This window comes from Eubalaena glacialis, chromosome 15 (assembly GCF_028564815.1).
Source record: "Eubalaena glacialis isolate mEubGla1 chromosome 15, mEubGla1.1.hap2.+ XY, whole genome shotgun sequence".
NCBI lineage: Eukaryota > Metazoa > Chordata > Mammalia > Artiodactyla > Balaenidae > Eubalaena > Eubalaena glacialis.
In genome coordinates, this window is record NC_083730.1 from 39651493 (window position 1) to 39665902 (window position 14410).

The window sequence follows — 14410 nt, forward strand, 5'->3', positions numbered from 1 at the left end:
TGTGTGTAGGCATGAGTGAGTGTGGGCACACCTGTGTCTGTAAATCCCACCAGCAGTCTCATGGATATTCAGCTCCAAGACTCCCACCCCTCCCTGATTTATTAGCAATCCCCATTCTGCTTCACTTCAATTCAGAGAAAATCTGGGCTTTGGAACGTCCTCAAGAAAGCCTTACAACAGGGCAGGACGCAGTTTTCCCTTTCCCTGGCATGGCAGTCATGCAGGAGGACACACAGTGCTGCTGATCAGAAGCAGAGGAAAATACAGTCTCTGCAACACATCAGCCATAATGAAGTTCAAGGCCGGGGCATCCTTTGAGTTGGGGAAACCAGACCCTTCCAAAGCAGAGTCTTCACATCAGCCCAAAAAACTGTAGGACCTGGACCATCAACATATGCTTTTTGACCTTGCAGCCCCCCGCACTTAAGGTGTTACAAGTTAGCTTGAATATCTAGAACTATCATCTTCCAGAGGAAACCCAGGCTGAAGGAAAGAGACCTGCAGAGCCAGAGAAAACAGATGGATGTAGTTCCTCCTCATCCTGCATTACTAGAATTATGGATCTTTGGGCCATTTTTGTAGAAAGATCCTGAGCCTTTATAGTAAATGAACTTCCTGACTTAACCTCACTGATTGGTAACCGCATATAATGAGCAAACATGGGTTACAGAACTGTGCTGAAAGCGTATCTCTGCCACCGACTGTAATTGGAAGCTTTCTCCGTGATATTGCAAGCTGCTTACAGCATAGAATTTAATCTTTTTCTTTCTCCCCCCCCCTCCACTGGTGTATCCTCATCACATTTAACAGTACCTGGCACTTAGTAAGGACACAATAAATATTTGTCAAATGAATGAATGAATGGACCATTAAACTTTCTGAGTCTCTGTTTCTTCTGATGGGGTTCAGGATATGTTACCTCAAACTATGGCTCCTGGCATATTGAAGCTGAAAAAATTTGAGAAAACAGTAGATGCAAGAACACCACTCTGATTATGCCCCTGTCCTTCACTCTTCCACCTAATTGCTGTTCTTCCTTGGAACAAGTCATAGAACCCTCCTGTGGGAGGTGTCTTCTCTGTACCCAGAGGAAAGAGCATCTTTATCTCTGAAAAAAAAGAGACACCAAGGAGAATTCTAACAAACAGGCCTTGCTAAGTTTCCCCCAGTTTACTACAATTACCTCATACTCCTTAACCTGTCATGTTCCACCACGACTGCCCACTCTTCATAAAATATTCAGGTCTGTTTATTTGGGTCTTCATTTCCTTCTAAAATCAGCTGTGTTATGTAAAACTTACATTAAATACCATTGTATCTTTTCTCCTGTTAAATTGTTTTCATCAGTTTCATTTTTAGACTCAGCCACGGACCCTAAGAGGGTCCAAAAAACTTTTACCTCCCGTACACTTCACACAGAAAAAAAGTTCAATAATATTCTCTTTACAAGGTTGTCGTGTGGTTGAAAGGGATAAAATAGACATGAAGTTCTATAAATAGGTACTACCTTCTTTCTCCATCTTCTAAAACAGAAGGCCTGAGGGGCAATTTTTCCCATTTAATAGTACCCTGGAAATAGTTCTCTCTAGAGTTTTGGCATGTACTGATGGCAGAGAAAGAAATAACCATAAGGTTAAGTTTACACTATTGTGTAGAAACTAGCTTCTCTCCGTAGCCTGACGGATCAGCTCCAAAATCTATAAGAATCCCAGTAGGACTCCTGGAGATGGGAACACAGAGCAGTGAGTGGCTAGCATCACACTTGCAGCCAGGCCAGTTCTTCTGGATCCCTTGGCTGTCAATTCCTCTCTTCCCAAGCTATGCTCTCAATCCATTACCTTTCCAGTTGATTTGGAGGAAATAATCTGATGAACACTTACAATAAGGGACCAGAGGCTGGAATGTAACCTCTTACTTAAATATTTGTATTTTTATGAGGTTAGGGCTAATTCAACCAATGGATTAGTATCAATGACATTTAGGATATCAAAGGAAGAGATGATTTTATACCATAAATCGCTGACTGCTTGAGATGTCATAAGAAAAAAGAAATAGTTTACCATCCTACTATACATTGGCCACCACCCCTGTCTCCACTGCACTACAGGCTAGATGAAGGGTATTATTGCTGCTCATACAGCTGGCCCTGCCCAGATATCAGTCTTCGAGGGAGAGCACTCATCGTCTTCAAGCTATTTCTTTGATACTCTTCACTGTTTTGGAAATTTTGTTTTAAAATTGCAGAGTTATATGTACACAAATTCACTGGAAGTAGAATTGGAGGCAGCTCTAATCAGCCGAACCAGGTCCCAAAAGTTCTCCATGGTATGCCTACTAATGTTTTGTCAGCTGAGTTTTATATGACTTAAGCAAAAATACAGAGCCACATGAGCAGTGTGGCTGGAATTCGGAGAGCTAATAATGATAACAATGAATAATTCATAAATGATAAATCTTCTTTGTTCCTTCATAGAGCTTTCTCTAAAGGACTTGAGCTAAGAGACTTGAGCAACGGAGCTCAGTTCCTAAGTGTGAAAGGGTTAATGAAGTCAGAGGGAGACTGACATGGCCTCTCCCTGCTGCTGGCCCAGGATTTAATGACTTGAGAAAGGGGCTTTGCTCATCACTCCTAATCTTGACTCCTAGTCGATCATCTTGATTAGTGAACCAATCATTCTGACTTGCTTGTGCTATTGAGCATGCTATCAACTACCCATTTTGAAAACTTAACCTAAACACCCTTCCATTTCCTCATGGTAAATATTTTGGAAGACATTCCCAAATTCCAGATAAAGATAAAAGTTCTTTAGTAGGAGGACCAAAACTGGGTGGACAAAAATTTCCAGTTTTTTTTTTTTTTTTTCCTCATAATAACCTCTACAAACTTAATTTCCATTATCCTTGTTTTGATTAGAATTGGTCAGTGTATTTATTCCTTTCTTATTCATTTTTGATAGATATCAGTTTAGCCTTATTCCAAGAAATTATTTCATCTTGCTCTTATTTTTGTGAGTTTCTTTTAAATTTCTAATTTAAAAAAAAAATGGAGCGTGAGATAAAAATTAAACTTACAACTGAAAATATTAATTATTTTGTGTGAAGAGTAAGTAGCAGCTTGGGAATTTATGGGGCAGGAATGAGGCAAGGAATAAATGGAAGAATATAAAAAGTGTTCATGAAATATCTGCATAGAAACTAAATAATAATCAGTGTCCATATCAACAAAAATTATTTGCTCATATATTAAAAGTAAAAAAAAATACATTGGGGCCTATTGACATATTTTGCAGGGAAGCAAACCAGCATATCCACCATCTCTATGCTCAAAGAATGTAAAACCGAGTTGATGATGTAGGGCATTAAAAAATCAAAACAAACAGAAGTAGTAACATAATCATAAAAGTGGTGACATGGGATGCATCAGGGGAAATAGATAATTCATTGTTAAATGAAAAGCAGTGACAAGAGCTATAAGTTTAGAGGTCTGGGGAGATCTGAGGAAACTCAAGCCAGATGCCATCTCTTAACAAACCCTAGATATTTGGCCTGGTGCAAATATCATGAAAATATGCAGCAGCAAAAAAGACAAATTCTGTTAAAGTTAGGTAGCATATGCAATTTGGAATTAATCTAATGTAGTTTGCTAATCTTCCCAAACTGTACAGAAAGATGGATGTGAGAAAAGACCAGTAACACCAGCTCACTGGACTGGGTTTTCTGAGGACACTTCAGGCCCAAACCGGACTAGAAACATAATGGTGAACACCAGAGATCAGGATGTGAGGATCTTTCTCTGCCTGGTACTTGCAGGCTGTGTGGTCTTTGTCAACTAATACCATTCTGACTTTGTTTCCTTTTCTGCAAAGCCGAAATAATAGTAACAATTCTAAATGCTATCAAAAGTCCATGAAATGATTAGATGAGATACTGTATATGAAAGCACTTTTGAATAATTAAGTAAAAAGTCACATTGAGGTATTATTTTTAACAGTTTATTGAATTACAATTGACATAAAATCAACTGTATGTATTTAAAAAGTACAATTTGATATGTTTTGACATATACACCCATGAATCCATCAACTCCATCAGGGTAGTGAACATATTTATCACATCCCAAGGTCTCCTCGTGCCCCTTTGTAATTCCTCTTTCTTGTCTTTCCCTCCACAACCTTCCCAGGCAGCCACTAATCTGCTTTCTGTCACCATAGATTAGTTTGTATTTTCTAGAGTTTTCTGTAAATGGAAGCACACAGCATGCACTCTTGTTTTTTTTGGTCTGGCTTATTTCACTCAGGGTAATTATTTTAAGAATCTTCCATGTTATTGTGTTCATTTTTAGTTCATTCATTTTTATTGCTAAGTAGTATTCTATGTACTCCACAAATTGTTTATTCATTCTTCTGTTGAAGATCATTTGGGTCATTTCCAGGTTTTAGATATTATAAAGAAAACTGTTCTGAGTGCTAGTGTACAAATGTTTGTGTACACGGTAGTGCATAAGCTTTATTTTCTCTTAGGTAAATACTTGGGAGTGGAATGGCAGGATCGTATAATAGATATATGTTTAACTTTTTAAGAAACTGCTAAACTGCTTTCTAAAAAAGTACTGCCATCTACATCCACACAAGTCAATTATTTTTAAAGACTTAAATAAAAGGAAAATTATGATTAATATGTAGTTATTATTTCAGGTGCTTTTTATTTTTTGTACAGATCTATATTTCCTTGTAGTATTATTTTCGGCCTTCTTGAAGGACTTCCTTTAACATGTTTTGTAATATGGGTCTTGTGCTGATGAATTGTTTAAGCATTTGCATATCTTAAAAAGTCTTTATTTCACCTTCAGTTTTGTAAGATATTTTTCACTTGGTATAGAATTCAAGGTTGATTTATTTTTTCTTTTCATGATTTAATGTTTTTCTCCAAGGTCTCTTCCACTATATTGTTTTTGATGAGACATCTGTGTCACCCTTATATTTACTATTCTATATGCAACATGTCTTCTTCTTCCGGCTAAAGATTTTATCTTCATTCCTGATTTTGAACAATTTGATTATAATGTGCTTTGGTGTCATTTTCTTCATGCTTCTTTTGCTTGGGATTTTTTGAGCTTTTTGGATCTGTAGGTTAATACTTTTTATCAGCTCTGGAAATTTTTTACTATTATTTTCTCAAAAACTGCTTTTTCTGTTCCCTCTATGTTTCCTCTTCTTTGAGGACTTCTATTAGACATAACAAATTGTCTGCATTTTAAAAATTATTTTTTATGATTCATTTTGGATATTTTCCACTGTTGCTCACAATTTTTTCCTCTGTGATATGTAATAGCCCATAAGACCCATCCAATGTAGTTTCCATCTCAGATATTGAAGTTTTAATGTACAGAATTTTTATTTGGAACATTTTGTAATATCATCCATGTCTTTAACTTTTGAATATAATTATCTTAATGTCTGCTAATTATTACATTTATGTCAGTTCTGGGTTGATTTTAGTTGATTGATTTTTCTCATCATGTGTTCTATAGTCATGCTCCTTTGCATGCCTGGGTAGTTTTGGTTGGCTACCAGACATTGTGAATCTTATCTTGTTAGGTGCTGGACATTATATATGTCTATAAATACTTGAATTTTGATCTGGGATTAAATTATATCACTCAAAAACACTTTGATCCTTCAGTTCTTGTTTCAGTGGGTTTTTAGGTGAGTCTAGAGTAGTGAGCCAAGCCCTTTATGAGTATTTTCCTTAATATCCAATGAATTAAGAGTTTTTCAGTTTAATCGGTGGAGATAGACTATTCTCTGTCCTATGTAAGTGTTAGCTAGGCCCTCTGATTCTTTTGGATGATTATTCCCCTTGTCTCAAGCAGTTTCCCCACATGCATTTACTTGTCAGTACTCAGCTGACTACTCAAGGGCAATCCCTTACAGACCTCCAGGATTCTCTCTGAACTCTGTCCCTTCCAGCACTCTCTTCTATGAATTTTAGCTACATTGGCCTCCCAAGCTTCTCAATTCTCTCTGCATATCTCAGAATTGTTGCTGGGATCTGCTTCATTTCTCTTTCCCTAGTGTCATGGCTTGAAAACTCTCTAAAGTCAGTAAGCTAGGATGATTGTAGGACTCACTTCTTTGTTTCCAGTGTTCAGGGATCACTATTCTTTGTTGCCTAATGTCCAGTGGCTTGAACACTGTTGTTGCATATATTTTGTCTTTTCTTTTTTTTTTTTTTTGGTTGTTTCATGTATTAGGCTAAATCTAGTCCCTTTTTCTGCATCTGCACAGAGGGAAAATTTCCCAATATTAAGTATTATTATTAGAAAATTATCATTGTTTAAAAATATAAAGACCTTTCAAAAACCATAATAATAGAAAGGTGAATGGACAGACAGAAAGATAGACCTATATATAAATGGGTGTAAATCTATTATTCTTAAAACATGCTAATACTTCTACAGCAGCCATGAGGCAGGGAACACAGGGATGAGTAGAGAAGGGTCTTCTTATACTTCTCCAGCCTAAGTCCTGTTATGTTTTCCATTATCTCTTTTATTCACTGGAACTCATCAAATAATTATTTTGAAATGGTTTGAAAATAACTGGCTTTTTTAGTGTGATATTAACTGCCTGTAATTATCTGCTTCGACTTGATTTTGTAAGTTGGAGCACAATACAGAGCTCAGCCATCCTGATCACTTGCATTGTTCCCAGTACATTTTTTCTGTTTCAGGCTTCTTTGCCTCTGTTCATGATATATCCTTAGGTGAGATTTATTTTGTAGTCCTTTTCTCCTACCTTCTCCCATTCTGTTGAAAGCCTACTCATTTGAACACCCTAATGTTTCTAGGACCGTCACAGTCATTAACTTCCTGTAAACTGTAGTAGGATGTGTCACTGTTTTCTTTACGCTCTCTCTGTATCCCTGTACCCATGACTTTCTTAGATCTTAAAAAATGCACTGCAGTTATAGCCTCTTTGTTACATAATGTCTCTGCCAGATTTATTTTTATATTCCAAATATATCTGAACATTAGCTAATGCATAGTCAATATTCAATAAAATTTTCTTGAATGAATGATAGCACATATGCATGAGTAAATAGTAGCAAGTGTGTGAGAGCTTGTATGCACTGCAATCTGTCAGACACAAAACCATGCTCCATCTTCTTTCCAATAAGCGCTTTATTTTCACCTGTAACTATGATCAAAATGTAAAAAAATAATAATTAGGATAACCTTAATTTCACAGTGTACTCCATGGTTTCTGTTCTTTTGTCTGTTTATTGTTTGTTTGTTTTCATGATTTATTGGTTTATTCTTAGCTCAGGGCTTCAATGATACCCTGACTTATTTCCTGCCCTTTGAGTTTTTATTTTCTCCTTCTCTATTAATGCACAATTCAGGGAAGCATTGATTGATTTTGACAAGTGGTAGAATTGGGTGGGTGGGTCAAGGAGAAAGATTATGCCCTGAGATGGAGAAATGGATGCAATGCCACCTTCTAATGTTCCTGCACATTTTTGCCTGAGGGCTTTTTAAATCTCAGACTGCCAGGTAGTTGTAAGTGGTCTCAATTAATCGAGATTTCTGAAGCTAAAAATCAATTTCTTTTTTCTTAAATTCACATTAAGGATCAAGATTATTTTACTATTACATAGAACGAATTCAGCAAATAGAAAACTGTTCACTCACCTAGCACAAGGAGGAGTTGAAGTAAGAACAAGGAGAAAGTAATGGAGATATGATTTAATTATGGCAGTGCCATCAGTCAGAAGTAGGTGGTACAGGTTCACTCATGCTTTCGTGCCAGACTGCATTGACTTTCCTTTCTCCTTTGTGTAACTAAATTCCACCCATCTTTCATGGACCGTCTCCTCCAGGAAGACTTCCTTTTTTCTTCCTTTGTGCTTGTCCAAACTAACTTAGCACTTTAAATCTGAAACACTCAGCCTGGTTCTAAATTACAATACCCTATATTGTTTTATAGCATCCTGTCATATACTGTGATATCTCCTCTTTGATAGGATTTTGTATTTTTCTTCAATTGTTTACACAGTGACTGGCAAAAAATGGAGCAAACAGCAGGTGTGCTGGTGAAGCCTCATTAATTATGCTTTATAGCTTGGCTGATGGACATTTGTGGCCTCATTGTTTTCACATCTCTCCCTCTACCCATGCTCCCTACAGGTGTATGTGTAGAAGCTAGAGAAGGGAACTCTGAAAACATATTTCCCTAATCTTAAGGAATGCACCAATAATCACCTAGGGAGAGTACAGGATGGGTACCCTCACTGTCTTACCAATAACAGATTCCATATTAAGCCACTGAGCATGCCCTCAGCCAGTTTCTCAAAACAGCAAGCAATCAAGCTTGCTGTTTGTTAAGCTAGTACAAAAGCTTTTATCTTAATGTGAACCACTAGACAATCAAATATAGTTTGAGAAAATATCACACATAATAACTTCTGGTGCCCTTTTTATGTTCCTGAATTTTACTGAGCAATTTATAAGAGAAAGAAAAAAATCTATCAGAACTGCAGAAGAACACTTCTATCCACAAGCAAGCTATTTATCCAGAATATTGAAGTAATAACAAAAATATGTAGGAAGCAATAGGTCAACTAATTGGGGGGAAGAAGTGAGTAAGCAATTCATATCAGGAAATAATTACAGTCCAACACTGTGTTGTAAAAGAAAATCATCATCATTAATAACAGCAATCTAGTTCCAAGGGAAGCTGCTCGTTGAAAATAGAAAAGTTTGTAGCTAACATTTCCTCTTCCCCAGTCATTCTCATGAGGATTTGGGCATGGACAGCACTACACATTTAGAGTCAGGAAAATTCATATGAGGCATCATTTTATGGGGGAAAAAAAATTATAGAATTCTTTTTTCTGTTTCTGGGGACTGAAGTAAATTTTTCTATAGCTCTACCTGTGTTAATCCTTTATGCAAATGGACATTACAAGGAAACTTTTGTATTATGGTCCACCTACTCTGATAACTGGTGGACATTTCATGTCAGACGTTTCTGCTCTGATCTAACACTGGGTTCCATACTGCTGACTCCCTTAGCACTGACAGTCGTATGCTGATCCCTGCACTCTTGCTGCCACTGCTCCCACTGTCACAAATTCTGTCATAAGACACCGTGGGAAACACGGTGCATGCCCACAGAGAAATGTGAAGAGTGGGCACCGTGACAGGATTCACACACATGCCTTTTGACATAGAGACTCAGAACACCATCTAAAGACGCTGCTGCTGACGGACTCGCCCTTCCTGTGGGTGGGGGACACGCCGCACCTGCGCAACCTCGCCATGGTCATGTGCACCCGCTACGACCCCATCCCCGTGTCCACAGCCCTCCTCGGAGACACGTCTGACACGACGTCCACCAGCCTCACCCAGCGCTTAGCCAGGAAGACCAGCAAACAGGTGTTTGTTAGCTATAACCTTCCAAACACCGACAAGCAGCTTCGCGTTACTGGTAGAAAACAGGATCAAGGAGGACATGGAGGCTATTCCGGGGAAGTTCTAGCCCAGGCGGCGGCGAGGACGTGAGACTCATGCACAGCGGACTTTTGAAGAAATGGATTGGATCTCGCTGGCTGTCAGCATGTTAAATATAAATAAATAAATAAATAAATGATGAAGTAGCCATTCCACAATAAGATGAGATTTTTAAAAGTTTCTTCCATGATGAAGAGTACGTATATATCCATCCACGTTCTTAGGCTCCCTTCCCTTTGGGAGGTAATTAACGGGGTTTTCCCACCAAGAACCAGAATTAAGAAAAAAGGTGTGGACCTCAAGTTGACACACTTTATGGAGTACGACTGGGATATCTCTTCCTCAAGCTGGAGAGAAATAACACCTATGCTCTCTTAACTGGAAGGCTTAGAGTCACGTTTGGAACTTTACCCCATTAGTGTAGTTGATGCCACATTCGGTTCCTATAAAGTACACAGTGCGGTTTGATGTCCATTCTAGGAGGGGAGACAGGTTACCAAATCACCCCTGATAGACCTGCCAATAAACTGGGCTTCAGTTTGATAAGGAGTGATTAAGGGAAATGTTCTCTGCTCCTTACGCACAGTGTGCTGTTGCATCCAGAAGTTGGTGGCTGGGGAACTGAGTGTCTCATTCGTGTCTCAGTGAGTTGTATCTGGGGAAGGAGCCTCTCACCTCTAACTTGTCAGAAGTTGCTTCTCCCCAACCCCCTTGCGGGAGGCAACCAGACTGGAGACAAATTAATGAGGAGACCTCCTCCATTTCTAAGTGTCAGAGAAAGCTGAAGGACAAGACTGCCAACATTAAATTCCAATTTTATTCTCCTTTTATTAAGTAACTCTTCTTTTTTTTTTTTTTAACATCTTATTGCAGTATAATTGCTTTACAATGGTGTGTTAGTTTCTGCTGTATAACAAAGTGTATATACATACATATGCATATATCCCCATATCTCTGCCCTTTTGTGTCTCCCTCCCACCCTCCCTATCCCACACCTCTAGGTGGTCACAAAGCACTGAGCTGATCTCCCTGTGTTATGTGGCTGCTCTTCTCAACTTTTTTGTTTCTTCAAATCACATTTGATTTCTCACTTTGTTCTCTTGTTGTCTAATTTCCAGTTAGTGTTACATGAAGGCAGAAGATGTAGCTGTCCATATGATGTGATTTCATAATACCAGACAACCTCTCTTCTAAATACTGTGTCTAATCCAGAAACTTGTTTGTGCCCTTAGAAATTCATTAGAAATCCATATAATTCAGAGAGAAGACATAACATAGCAAAAAACTGGATGTAAAAGACGCATAAGAAGTTACAGAGCTCGATTTGGTTAAATAAAGGCAAGTTTTCCTATAGCTACAGTTAAACACAAATGGAATGGTCAGTGGTCTAATACAGACATTTTAACAAAAGTGGAGCCCTAGAGGTTTCCCTGAGATACAACATCTCAGGCTATAGAAATGTTGGGTGACCTACTGAGGTTCCTGATTCATTTTTCCACCTCAAATGAGTAACCATGATTTTGTCTTAAAAACTCGACTTCTATTTACATTTTCACTTGGTGAAATGATTCTACTGATAAATACTATTTGGAAGAAAAAGAAAAATCTTTTTTCCTAGTGCATTCTATAGTGCTATGTCCTTATGAAGGAAATGTTTAATTTTCTGGTGATTTATTACAGTTGTTACTAGAGCAAAGTCAATGTAGTGGGGTTTCTATTTGTTGCTTCAATTTCGTTATCTTTAATGTCAAATAAGGTTGAAGTTTTTTCAGGGCAGAACTATTCTATGGACCCAATTATTTCACCAACTCCCCAATGAAATTCAAGTTATAAAATACATTCTTTGCTTGTTCAAAAACCTTGGCAAGGAGAGAGGTGAGGTGAAATTTCATTGTTTCAAAGATGTATGTTTATATTGTCTATGCATGCTCAATCCTAGCAGAATATTATTTGACTGAGATTAATAAAAAATCTTGGAGAAAGCAAAAGACTTGATTGGTTTCTGCAAGAGCACATTATTACATAAATTCTACCCATGGATGCCACCAGTATGGGTTTTTAAATGTCTTAACCACACTGGAGAGCCCAATACTGGACATGATACCAGACTTTTAACACTCATTCCTTATATATGTGTTGATGAATGGATGCTTATTGCTGCTGAGTTACTGATTTCCAGTCCTGATTAGGTACTCTGTGGATGGAGAGAGCGTCAACAATGTGATTGTTTTTTCATCTGGAATTCTGTTCTCATTAATGACTTCTTTGTTAAAGATGGTTTAAAAACAACCTTTGCTAAATAATAATAATATGGTGTTAAACCACATTGGTACTGGCCACATAGATGTTCACTGTACTTTTTTTTTGAAACATATATATCATTATGTAAAATCTTTTGTATAAATGATATATTTTGTAAACACGAACACACACACACACACACACAGATTCTATATTTCCTAAAACAGAAATGAGCTGGCATGCAATGTTCAGCCTGGGTCTAGTTTGTGTTAAATGGAGAAAAGGATTTTGTCATACATAAGATGATTAAGAGTGTACTTTTATCACAATTGCCCATTTGTTTGGACTTACTTGGTAGCCATTGCTGTGGGGGAATAGAAAAGCAAAGGGGATCCTAATTTTTTTTTTTTTTTTTTTGCATTTCAGAGAAACAATACTTTATTCTAGTATAAGTATTCCTTTCTTTTTTAACATCTTTATTAGAGTATAATTGCTTTAAAATGGTGTGTTAGTTTCTGCTTTATAACAAACTGAATCAGTTATACATATACATATGTTCCCATATCTCTTCCCTCTTGCATCTCCCTCCCTCCCACCCTACCTTTCCCACCCCTCTAGGTGGTCACAAAGCACAGAGCTCATATCCCTGTGCTATGCGGTTGTTTCCCACTAGCAATCTATTTTACGTTTGGTAGTGTATATATGTCCCTGCCACTCTCTCACTTTGTCACATCTTCCCCTTCTCCTTCCCCGTATCCTCAAGTCCATTCTCTAGTAGGTCTGTGTCTTTATTCCCATCTTGCCACTAGGTTCTTCATGACCTTTTTTTTTTTTCCCCTTAGATTCCATATATATGTGTTAGCATACTGTATTTGTTTTTCTCTTTCTGACTTACTTCACTCTGTATGACAGACTCTAACTCCATCCACCTCACTACAAATAACTCCATTTTGTTTCTTTTATGGCTGAGTAATATTCCATTGTATATATGTGCCACCTCTTCTTTATCCATTCATCTGTTGATGGACACTAAGGTTGCTTCCATGTCCTGGCTATTGTAAATAGAGCTGCAATGAACATTTTGGTACATGACTCTTTCTGAATTGTGGTTTTCTCAGTGTATATGCCCAGTAGTGGGATTGCTGGGTCGTATGGTAGTTCTATTTTTAGTTTTTTAAGGAACCTCCATACTGTTCTCCATAGTGGCTGTATCAATTTACATTCCCACCAACAGTGCAAGAGTGTTCCCTTTTATCCACACTCTCTCCAGCATTTATTGTTTCTAGATTTTTTGATGATGGCCATTCTGACCAGTGTGAGATGATATCTCATTGTAGTTTTGATTTGCATTTCTCTAATGATTAATGATGTTGAGCATTCTTTCATGTGTCTGTTGGCAACCTGTATATCTTCTTTAGAGAAATGTCTATTTAGGTCTTCTGCCCATTTTTGGATTGGGTTGTGTGTTTTTTTGTTGTTGAGCTGCATGAGCTGCTTGTAAATCCTGGAGATTAATCCTTTGTCAGTTGCTTCATTTGCAAATATTTTCTCCCATTCTGAGGGTTGTCTTCTGCTCTTGTTTATGGTTTCCTTTGCTGTGCAAAAGCTTTTAAGTTTCATTAGGTCCCATTTGTTTATTTTTGATTTTATTTCCATTTCTCTAGGAGCTGGGTCAAAAAGGATCTTGTTGTGATTTATGTCCTACAGTGTTCGGCCTATGTTTTCCTCTAAGAGTTTGATAGTGTCTGGCATTACATTTAGGTCTTTAATCTATTTTGAGTTTATTTTTATGTATGGTGTTAAGGAGTGTTCTAATTTCATACTTTTACATGTTGCTGTCCAGTTTTCCCAGCACCACTTATTGAAGAGGCTGTCTTTTCTCCACTGTATATGCTTGTCTCCTTTATCAAAGATAAGCTGACCATATGTGCATAGGTTTATCTCTGGGCTTTCTATCCTGTTCCATTGATCTATATTTCTGTTTTTGTGTCAGTACCATACAGTCTTGATTACCGTAGGTTTGTAGTATAGTCTGAAGTCAGGGAGCCTGATTCCTCCAGCTTCATTTTTCATTCTCAAGGTTGCTTTGGCTACTCGGGGTCTTTTGTGTTTCCACACAACTTGTGAAATTTTTTATTCTTGTTCTGTGAAAAATGCCAGTGGTAGTTTGATAGGGATTGCATTGAATCTGTAGATTGCTTTGGGTAGGAGAGTCATTTTCACAATGTTGATTCTTCCAATCCAAGAACATGGTATATCTCTCCATCTATTTGTATCATCTTTAATTTCTTTCACCAGTGTCTTATAATTTTCTGCATACACGTCTTTTGTCTCCTTAGGTAGGTTTATTCCTAGATATTTTATTCTTTTTGTTGCAATGGTAAATGGGAGTGTTTTCTTAATTTCACTTTCAGATTTTTCAACATTAGTGTATAGGAATGCAAGAGATTTCTGTGCATTAATTTTGTATCCTGCTACTTTACCAAATTCATTGATTAGCTCTAGTAGTTTTCTGGTAGCATCTTTAGGATTCTATATGTATAGTATGTCATCTGCAAAAAGTGAGAGCTTTACTTCTTCTTTTCTGATTTGGATTCATTTTATTTCTTTTTCTTCTCTGATTGCTGTGGCTAAAACTTCCAAAACTATGTTGAA

At 37.5% G+C, this 14410-nt stretch overlaps 1 pseudogene; it reads left to right on the forward strand.

Moving 5' to 3' along the window:
• Nucleotides 1-289: 289 nt before the first annotated feature.
• LOC133075117 (proteasome assembly chaperone 4-like) lies at nt 290-9542 on the forward strand (annotated as a pseudogene).
• The last annotated feature ends 4868 nt before the right edge of the window (nt 9543-14410 follow it).